A 9,590-nucleotide genomic window follows, 5' to 3' on the forward strand; every position below is an offset into this window, starting at 1 on the left:
TTTAGTCTGACTACAGCCTTTGCTTTTTATAGGAAGCAAGGGTGGAGGTGGGCATGCTCCTAATGCTCTGTTTCTCCCACATGGGAGCAGGCCCACTTGGGTGTGTTGCCCCAGTAATGCCTTTCTTTAACTTGAAGACTGAGTGAATTCTCTCAGGACAATAGGTCACACACATCTATTCCTCATCATTTCAGGTACTGAACTCATCCTGAACTCATCACTCTCACCTAGGAAATACAGGCCATAACTTAAAGACAAAGAAAAAATGCAGACAAAAACATACGGAGTACTCTCGTAATTGTCATAGTTCTGTTATCAGACCCTCTTGGATAGAACCCCCTCAAAGCACTCTGGCAGAAGACTCCACTTCCTGCCAGAAATCAAAGGCTCTTAATGAAACTCTACATGCAAAATGCTTGGACCATGTTTGCTAATTAGAGCAAGACAGAAATGGTTCAGGATCCAATTCCAAAGTAAATCCAAGGCTCCAAGGCAGCACCTCAAGGATTTCTGCCAGATCACCCTGAACACTCCCCAAACTCAATTTAAACTTAATTTTAAAATAGGACGTCTTCTCAAAGTCCTCTTTCACAATTTCATAGGCATGCAAAAGCTGTCCCCATAGCATGTTTGAGGGGAACTTTTGTTAGCGAGAGGGAAAATGAGAGAACAGCAACATCAAAACATTTAAGGAGACAACGAATATTACAATGAGATGGGCTATGTTACAATGAAGGTCTTAGAGAAAGTGACTTGGATTGCCTATGTCTTGGTCAAAGAGACATCAATTTCCACATCACTTGTCTAATAAAAGAAAGAATCAACATTTTCCTAGACTTATCTGAGTAAACACAATGAGCAGGAATCCTCCCATTAGCCTAAACTTGGAATTTCTTTACTGTCTCGTTAGATTTTGGCCTGGGTAAATCTTTGAGAAAGATTTCCCAAATTAGTTGATTTCTTTAAGAAGAAGTAGAAAAGTATTGATTCAATATTAGTTATTAATACAAGAGGGAAATAATAATTTCTCTCAAATTGTTGGCTTATACTCAGGTCCAGTCTTGATTTCCAGTTCAGTGTAGTAGGTGGTGGAGGCTGGGAGTCTAAACCTGATTTCTGTTGAACTCTGCCCCATTTCATGTCAAAATTGAGAATTTTTCACCTGCCCATTTATGTTCTTGATTGAGTATCAAATACTGGGCCGTTGTATTCAATTGCTGTTTTTTCTTCTTTAGTTAGTTCCCCTTCATCTGGTATGAACTGATGCAGAGATAAATGAGAACCATGAGAACCATGTACAGTGTATCCTGTACAAACAGAATGACCACATCAGTGTAACTGGAAAGACTAAAGCAAGCAGACCTCTGAGTAACTGTCCAGAACAGTGGCTATCTCTGAGATGAGACAGTGAGAGAGACCTCCTTCTGAGATTTACCAATGTGGGAAACAAGGAAGTTCTTTTTCCACAGAGTCATGACCTAGGACAGTCAGGTAAAGGTCAGAAACTACTCAGGTTCAATGAGTTGTTTGAGGGGAAGCCTATCAGAGAGGAGAACATGGAGTCACATGGCCAGGGGATGGTGTTGCAGGAGATCCAAAGTTCAGAAAACAGTGTAAGAAGCTTCCATTTTTCTGAACGTGTTGTAATTGTCCAGTAACCTTGCCAGGGAGGCCACCATTCTGGGGGATGGTCGTAAAGATCAATAAAAGCTTTCCTGAATTCACAACAGATATTATTCTTTGTTTAAACTCAGCATGTTTCTCACAGTTGGGGGCTTGTTCGAAAGGCTCTTTTCTTACAATTCCTGGGGGCTTGTCTGGGATTTCTGGCACTAGAAAGGAAGCTTGCCTTTGAGGGAATGGGAGTGCACCCATTGCTTTGCGGTGGCCCAAACACCCACAGGCAAGTTTCCCCTATTCTGACTGCTAACTTCTCTGGGACTGTCAGGAATTGTAGTGAATCCAGGAACGCACCTAAAACAATAGATTGAATAGCCAGAGGCAGCATAAGTTAGGAACCTGAGCAACAGCAGGAAAATATCTGTGGCTAAGTACTGCCTTGTGTGCCTCGGGATCTTAGGCATGACCAGTCCTTTGGGAACCTTTGGAGCATAAGTCCTAAGAAGAGAAATGAGCACTCTTAAAAGATAATGGTACTGGAAAAGGAATGAATAATCCTCTGAGTATTCTTTCTGAAGCCTTTAAAGGAATGCTGGCTACATTCCTTCACCTGTCTGCTCCCAAGACCAGTCCTATAGAAGGACCTTCAGAGAAAAAGAGCAGAGAGAAAGAGGGGGACTACAATTTGTTCAGACCAATGCAAGCTCTTTATATAGTTCCAGGTTTGAACTTCCCACCACACCCTCTATTGGCCACATGACTTCATGTTCTCTTCTCTGATAGGCTTTCCCTCAAACAGCTCATCAAGCCTGCATACAAGTTTCTGCCCTTTTACCTGATGATGCTAGGTCACAACTGTGATTAACTCCCATCACTGAAAGCCAGGAGGAGTTTTAACACTGTGGAAACAGAACTCCTTCCTTTGCTTCCCACATACCCCAATGACCTCATTTATATTTCATACGTGGGGAACAAGAACAGAAACATTTCTTAATGACTGAGCTGCCCCAAAACACCTTCAGTATTTGTCAAGGAGGCATGTGGCTGAAAGCAGACTTAACGGACACAACACAGTGACTTACTCTCTCCCCAAAATCCACTTTTGACAATCTTCCAGTAGGTATGATATTGAGCCAGATGTTATATTATTATAAGATATTACAAGTCAGATATGAGTCAGAGCTTTATTTCACTGTTGAGGAAACTGAGGCAAACAGTGGCTACATAAGTTGCCCCAAATCACACTTTACTAAGTGTCATAGGTCAGATTTGAACTCAGATTTTCCAGGTTCCAGACTAAGATTCCATCCACTGAGTCAACAGTGTCATATAACGGTAGATATAACAGTGTATCCCTCAACAAAAATTAAAAAAAAAAGTAGATAGATAAGAATGTCATAGAACTCTTTTAAATGATGAAAAGGGATTTTGTGAAGGATATGTGTGGAAATTATCACACTTTTTAAAAATCACCTAAACATAACAACAATTCATGATTTCACCTAGGATCAATGATAATTTCTCTTCTATTTTGCTTATGGGAATGTTTTCCCTTTTGGAGGTGTTTATTAAGTTCAGAATAAATTTAAAAACTAAAGAATCCTTCAAGACTCAGGTCAAAAGGCACCTTTCTAGGCAGCTTTTCTGATCCCCAAGTCAGAAAGATCAGAGTTCAAAGGCTACCTCAAACTGCTTACCAATACTTACCAGGTGTCTACACTGGGAGGGGAAGATCTTCAGGGTTGTTGGCCCAAAGAAAAACACTTACTATTGACATTCACTCTGATCCAGGAGGGCCTCAAATCCAGCCATTAGCTAGTGCTTGAGCAGGGACCTATTGTGGTCCAATGTGTGAGATCCAGAAAAGGCCTATTCACTGACTGGGCACTGCCTCACTCAAATTGAGAACCTGAAAAGACCTTAGCTTAAAAGGGCCAAAGTTTTCCACTGTACCCTGGGCCATCTCCAGTTATCCTGGTCAGTATCTGACAAGATCTGAAGGAGAAAGTGAGGCTGGTGACCTTGCACAGCCCTCCCTCACTCAAATCAAAGTCAAATGTGCCAGGCCTAGAGGCTTGTGTGGGCTACCCGAGTCTTCTTACCTCACCTCCGAGGTCTTCGGTTGGCCAAAACCGGATGCTCATATGAGAGAAAGGACGTTCCAGAGTCGAACAAGGGTTGAGCTTTATTTCAGGGTCTCGGTTACAAGTGCAGGGGGGTCTTCCTTAGGAGGAAGAGGGGGAGATTTCCTAAGGAGGCTAGGATCTTAAGGGATTGGAAGTAGAAGTACAAGCGGGGAGAGAGGGGGAGGGGAGAGAGGAAAGAAGAAAAGCAGAGCCTACTGTCCTCTTGGCTCCTCACGTGCTAAGAGAGCTTTCAGGCTTCCTCAATCCTACTTAACCTTCAACCGCATAGTTTGCATCTGAATACCGTGCTGTTAGATAACTAGGTGTGCCCAGATCCGGGACAATCTCGAGGGCGGGGAGATCTCTCTCCCATCACGTTTCTCACGGGAAGAGGCGGAATTACTCGAGATAGCTCGGTTCACCTCGATTCCCTGCCGTTTCCTGGGAGGGTCTCGTGAGAGCTCTAAGATTTAGAAGCTCCCACCTTTACCCGCCCGAGACTGTCCACACGGAATTGAGCTTCCAATCCCAACACAAATGCAAGTCATCATCTCCTTAATGTCATGGTCCTTTTTGAGAACAATGGACAAACTATACAACCACAACTCGGTGTTTTACATTGGACATGTCACTTTGCCTCTTTCTGCCTTAGTTTCCTTATCTTAGAGAAAGAAGTCAATAACACCACTTCTCTTGGTTGTTGTGAGGCTAAATCATTCAAAAAATACTTATTAAGGACCTACTTTGTGCCAGGCATTGTACTATTCTAACCCTTAAGACACCAGAGGTCCTTTCTTGAAGTAAACTGCCAAGCATTCAAACTGTACTTCAGAGAGCACAACTCCACTGGATTGGCCATGTTGTTCAAATACAAAATGTACATTTCACAAAAAGGCTATTTTATGGAGAACTCACACAGGTTTCATCTGATGGCCAGAAGAAGCAATACAGGGACACTCTCAAGGTCTCTCTTAAGAACCTTGGAATTGATTGTGAGACACAGGAAACACTGACACAGGAGTGTTCAACATGGTGTGCTCTCATCAGAGAAGGTGCTGTGGTCTGTGAACAAAGCAGAATTGAAGTAGCTCTAAAGAAACATGAGATGTGCAAATTTTGAGAATCCACCCCAAATATTCACAAAGATTATTTGTACCCGACCTGGGGTTGAGCATTCTCATATTCATCTGATCAACCACAATCAGACACGCTGAAATCGGACTCTAGCACAGTGATGTCATTGGTCCTCTCCAAGAATGAAGGACAAAAACCAGTAGTAGGCCCCAGGAATACCAAAAAAAAAAAGGCAAAAGACACTCCCTTCCTTTGAGGAGCTTACAATGTGATGGAGATGACAAGCAAACAAATGTACACAAAGCAAGCTCTGTAGGAGATAAATAGGAAATAATGAGTGGAGGGAAGGCACTGCAGTGAAAAGGAGAAGTGGAAGGCTTCCTGTAGGAGGCCAGGGAGGTCAATAGTTGGAGCAGAGGAGGGAAAGTATAAGAGAGGGAAAGGGGTGACAGTGGGAGTTGGAGAGTATTGGTAGTAGGCCAACTAGGAAGTCCATGTCACTGGAAGGAAGATAGGTTATGAAGAGCTTTGGATTTCCAACAGCCTTTTATATTTGACCCTGGAGACAGTAGGGAATTACTGGAGTTTATTGAGTAGGAGGGATGAAATGATGACACCTGCTCCTTTGGAAAATCACTGGAGTGGTTGAATGGAGGCAGGATTGGAGTGGGAAGAGGGCTGAGGCCACTGGACCCACCAGGAAGGTATTGCAGTAAGATAGCAGGGAGGTGATGAGGGCCTGCCTCAGAGTGGGGTGGGGAGGCATCTCATCCCTCAAAGGGATTTGCAAACCCTAAATAGCAAAATGCTAGCTGTTTCTATACATGATTATTTTCTTACCTGTTGTGTCCCTCACTAGGACTTTTTCCCTTTGGATGCTGAGCCAAGCCTGACCCAGTGGAAGTGCTTAATACATGCTACTGGCTTCTGGGGGTGGGGTGGGGGGGTGGGAGAGGCATAATCCTTGTCTTGTTCTGACACTTTTTGGGTGATCCATCCCTTGAGGCTGTCTGTGGCACAGAATGGAGCATGGGAAGGGCTCTCAATGCCCATGGTCCTCCCTATCCCCAAAGGGAATCTTCACTAAGAGCCATAAGTGGTCACCCACCTCTCCAGAGCTTGCTGCATGTCTGGAAGCAGCGTACCCTCCCTCCCCCAACAGGGCCAGCTCTCCTTCTTGGGAGGTGTGTAATTAGGGTTTGGTGGAGTCCTGATTTTTCTTATTAAACTTAAAGTGCCTTCTCTATAACATCTGTATTTGTTTCTTAGTTTTCCTCTCTGGAGACCAAGCAAACAAGTTCAAGTAGGAGCCCTCCTCCATAGCATTACCCTAGAATTACTGACATTGAATTTACTGGAGTTTCAGCTTCTGACTCCTGTTCTACTTCCAGTATTTCTACATTTTGTTTTCTGAACTAGGTTTGGTGGTGAGTTCCCTCTGAATCCCTATCTGTCTCTTGGGACAAAAGCTTTATCTTGTTTCTGAAATTATTTTCCTTTGTATCTTCAGGATTAGCTCCTTGAATGTCATTTGTTGTTCTTGGGTTTACTTCCCCTATAGAATATGAGGCCTTGGAGCCCACTCCTCCCATTTCTGAGCCCTTTGTAACCTAATTTTCCCAAATCTATGGTGCCCATGTGCCTATCCCTAGACATCCCTCATCTACTCCACTTTCTAGACAGGATGGTCATTTCCCTCCAGAGTCCCATCATTTCCAAACCAACATCAAGTTCTTTGTTTTGTGGTGATAATCTGATAGAGAATAGATTTCCTCCCCTCCCCCCCATAGTTTTCTGCACCTTTTGAAAGATTAATTTATCTTGAATACCAATCAATCTGTTATTACCTCCTCTGTTATGGAGAGAAATAAGAAGACAGAGGGGGAGAGGGAGAAACAAGAGGAGATGGGAAGGAAAAAGAGACCTAAAGGAGTTTTCCCCAGCATTACTGCCTCATGTACCTGTTCCAGGCTTTGTTCCTTTTCCCTGCAGGACCAGCAGGTGCATCCTCCTTGGATGGTTTTGGTGGACCTAGCTCCAGTTGAATTGTTTTACCCTTTCCCCCAGCTAAGGCCAAAAACCCAGCAAGAATCAGAGAAATAGGCTTTATTGAAGGGAAGGTGTGGCATTCACAATTCAGCTGCCAGTGTTTATCCAGTACTGGCCACAAAGAAAAAAAGGTGGCTATTCTTTATAGTATAGCTGGTTATGCAAACACCAAAAGGTTTGCTTGTAAAGGCCCTTGTTGAAGTGATGGAAGCTGATGAGAGGTGACTGAGTTGATTCAATTGTGGGTGCCCTCTGTGTTGATGCTTTTAGAATATTCTTCTCCTCTTCTGACTAAGCACATCTATTCTGAACTGTTAAAATACTTAGAAGGGTCTAAAGTTGTTCAATCTAGAACCTAAATTCCCAGGAACCACCTTGAGTCAGGCCCATCCTACCACAGAGTCTGTTGCACCAACCTAGGGGAAGATGTGATGAAGTCCTGAAGGAGGTGGTTGCTGTGAAAGCAGAGAGGAGGGCTCATATTTGAGAGATGGAGTGAAGGCAGCCAAGGTGAGATTGGACAGCTGACTGGGCAAGTGCTGTGAAAGAGAGTGCAGGATAGTGACAGCCCTGTGAAGCTGGGAGGCTAGGAAGAGGGTGGTGCCTTCCATAGAAAGAGGGAATTTAGTAAGAGAGGGGAGGTGCTATTAACAAATGAAACAATTCACAAAATGTTTCCTCTCCAACACATCACACCCAGAGCTTCTTCATGCCCTCAACATAGGACTAGAGTTTCCTTCTTCAGGGCAGCCAGGCGGCACAGTGGATGGAGCACTGGACCAGCTGGCAGGAAAGACCTGATTACAAATCCAGCCTCAAACACTCACTAGGTGTGCGACCCTGGGCAAGTCACTTAACCCTATTTTCTTCAGTTTCCTCAACTGTAAAATGAACTGGAGAAGGAAATAGCAAACCATTCCAGTATCTTTGCCAAGGAAACTCCAAGTGGGGTCACAAAATCAGAGATGACTCTACAACAACAAACGTCTTCTTCATTTGGATGGAAACAGTCTTATACCACTGAGTTCAGTCCAGATTGTGATTAGTATTTCTTACGGATCTTTTTTATATTTTCATGTAGATATGACTTTATTTCTAACTTTAAGACAATTAACTAGTTTTTTTCTGTATTACCATACAATATTTTTGCTCCTTTGTGCAATATTCATCTTTCTCCTCATTCATGTAAGTCATTCCAGGATTTCCTGACAGAATCCTGTTCATCATTTCTTACAGTACAGTAATATTTCATCAATAATCATGTTACAACTTTGCCATTCCCCAATCAATGGGCATCCCCTCAATTTTCAATTCATTGCCACAACTAAAGAAGCTGGTATAAATGTTTTTCCACATATAGGTCCTAGATACAAACTTGCCAGTGGTATTGCTTGGTCAAAGGTCATGCATGGTTGTGTAGACCTTCGGGCACTGACCAAATTACTCTTCATAATGGTTCGATCAGTTCACAGTTCCACCAACAATGCATTAGCGTCCCAATTTCCCCACATCTCCTACACCATTTGCCACTTTTCTTTTCTGTCCTATCAGCCAGTCTCATGGGTGAGGGACGGTACCTCAGAGCTGTTTTAATTTGCTTTTCTCTGTTCATTGGCGACGGAGACAGCATTGGATTCCATATGACTAGAGATAGTTTCGATTACCTTATCAAATCTTTTGACCGTTTGTCCATTGGGGAATGGCTCTTTATTTATTTAAGTAAACTTGGCTCAGTTCTCGATGTACATGAGAATGAGGCATTCACCAGAGATAGGGTAAGTGGTCTCCAGCTCTTATCACGTATGGACCTCGGTCTTCTTTGCCCCGTTCTCGCTGTCCTTCTGTCCGCTCTCCTTCTGTCCGTTCTCCGGTTCTTCTTTCTGACCGCCGCTCTCTGCAGGCCCCCTTCACTTCCACCGGCCCCTGCTCTCCTCCCCTTCCTGCCGCACTTTCCTGCGGGGTGAGCGGGCCCCGAGCCCTGGCACAGCCGCCGTCACGGGAGATCGCTGCCCTCCTGCCTTTCCCTTGTCCCTCCTCTCAACGTTTTCCAGGATGTCCTCTCTTCTGCTGCCCTCGCAGCCTGGCCCACGTCGCTGGGTTGGTCCTGTTCTCGGAGGACCCTGGCACCGGGGGCTGGGGGCGGGCTCGGACGGGAGGGAGGCCCCCGCCGCAGGCTCTCCTCCCGCCCTGTCTGTGGCTCCTAAATGTCCAAGTAAGGAGAAACGTCCTCCGCTCCGAGGCACCCGCCGGGCCGTCCTCCTGCCCAGCCGGCCATCGGGCACCACGAGGCGCGATCCCCCGCTCCGGCCCCCGAGGGTGCCCGGTGCTCCCCGGACTGGGCACGATGAGATGACCGTGTCCCCACGGAGCGCTCTAGGACTTCCTGAGGAAAGGCCACGTCTTCCCCTACCCTGGGCGACCTCAGCCATGGAAAAGGGAACAGGGCCAGCATCCTCCCAGCAGGAGAGTCCGCGACTTCCCGTAAAGGGACTAGATTGGGGAGAACCGACCAATCAGGAGCTTGGGCTGGGGGAGGGGATAGGAAGTTCCGCCCCGTGTGAGGGAAGGACTAGGGAACGAGGCATTCTGGGAAAGCGAGTCAGGCTGCAGAGCTTAGGAGACCCATGACCAGGCGGATCCGGTAGGCGCAAAGGCCGCCGGGAAATGGAGTTCGGAAGTGCCGCCGCCGGAGGGGGGAGGGGGGTGGGGCCACACCCTGGA

This window comes from Notamacropus eugenii, chromosome 5 (genome assembly GCF_028372415.1).
Source record: "Notamacropus eugenii isolate mMacEug1 chromosome 5, mMacEug1.pri_v2, whole genome shotgun sequence".
In the NCBI taxonomy this organism is placed as follows: Eukaryota; Metazoa; Chordata; class Mammalia; order Diprotodontia; family Macropodidae; genus Notamacropus; species Notamacropus eugenii.